Source organism: Gekko japonicus, unplaced genomic scaffold, assembly GCF_001447785.1.
Source record: "Gekko japonicus isolate JY-2015 unplaced genomic scaffold, Gekko_japonicus_V1.1 scaffold1207, whole genome shotgun sequence".
In the NCBI taxonomy this organism is placed as follows: domain Eukaryota; kingdom Metazoa; phylum Chordata; class Lepidosauria; order Squamata; family Gekkonidae; genus Gekko; species Gekko japonicus.
In genome coordinates, this window is record NW_015163124.1 from 575,057 (window position 1) to 575,846 (window position 790).

The 790-nt window shown below is 42.4% G+C and overlaps 1 protein-coding gene across 1 annotated transcript in view; it reads left to right on the plus strand.

The window, feature by feature from the left end:
* The window catches only part of LOC107106712 (protein PAT1 homolog 2-like), a gene marked incomplete at its 3' end in the record, with an annotated part of 11,881 nt that overhangs the window by 9,095 nt on the left and 1,996 nt on the right, over window positions 1–790 (plus strand). The gene's annotated exons all lie outside the window — the stretch shown is intronic.

Here is a 790-nt window from a genome sequence, read left to right on the forward strand (position 1 = left end):
GATAAAGTGCGAGAGCAGAGAATTTCAAATTTAAACAGTACTCCATAGGTGGCACTAATGATGGTGTTCCTGTGCCAGCTCTATTGATTTCTTGAGGAGTGATCCTGTAACGAAAGTCAGACACCATTTTTGCTTGCTTGTTAAAAGGTTGCTTGAAATCCTTGGTTCAGGCTTCAAAGCTGGTTAGGCCGTAAACTGCCTCACAGAGTGTGCTTATAAGAAAGCTAAGAGGTGCATAAGATTTTCCCTGGAGACAGAGATAAGGAGGAGAGCAATGTCCTTAAAGTATTAACAGCTGCCTGTGCTCTTCAGTACTAGCCTGTGAGCAATTAGCCAATTAGTGCAATCCAGAATACTTAGCACCTGTGTATATGAGGAATGAGACCATACCTTTAGGTTTCGTTTCTCTCAGCTCACAAATAAGTATTATAGACTATCATGGTCACCCTGGTTACGAGCAAAGTTGACATCACTTTGCAGGTCTGTGAGTGGTCAAAGGCCTAGGCTACTCAGAGACCCTTTTTTCTATAAAGAAGCCAGTGGTCAGTGACCATTAGGACTGCTTGGGTATTTGGCCTGGCTTAGTCAATACTCCATGCAACCCCACTTTGGCTCCATGCTTTGATATCACCCGGATGGGCTATGTGTTTGGATTATCTTGTCACTTTGGACTTATGTACTTTTGAACCTGAAACGGGTAACCCTTGCAAACTGCTTGTAAGTATTAGCTATGCTGGAAAAGCTTAGAGTTTGTTATTTTTCCTTCACTGCCTAAAGTCTTGTGTTTTAC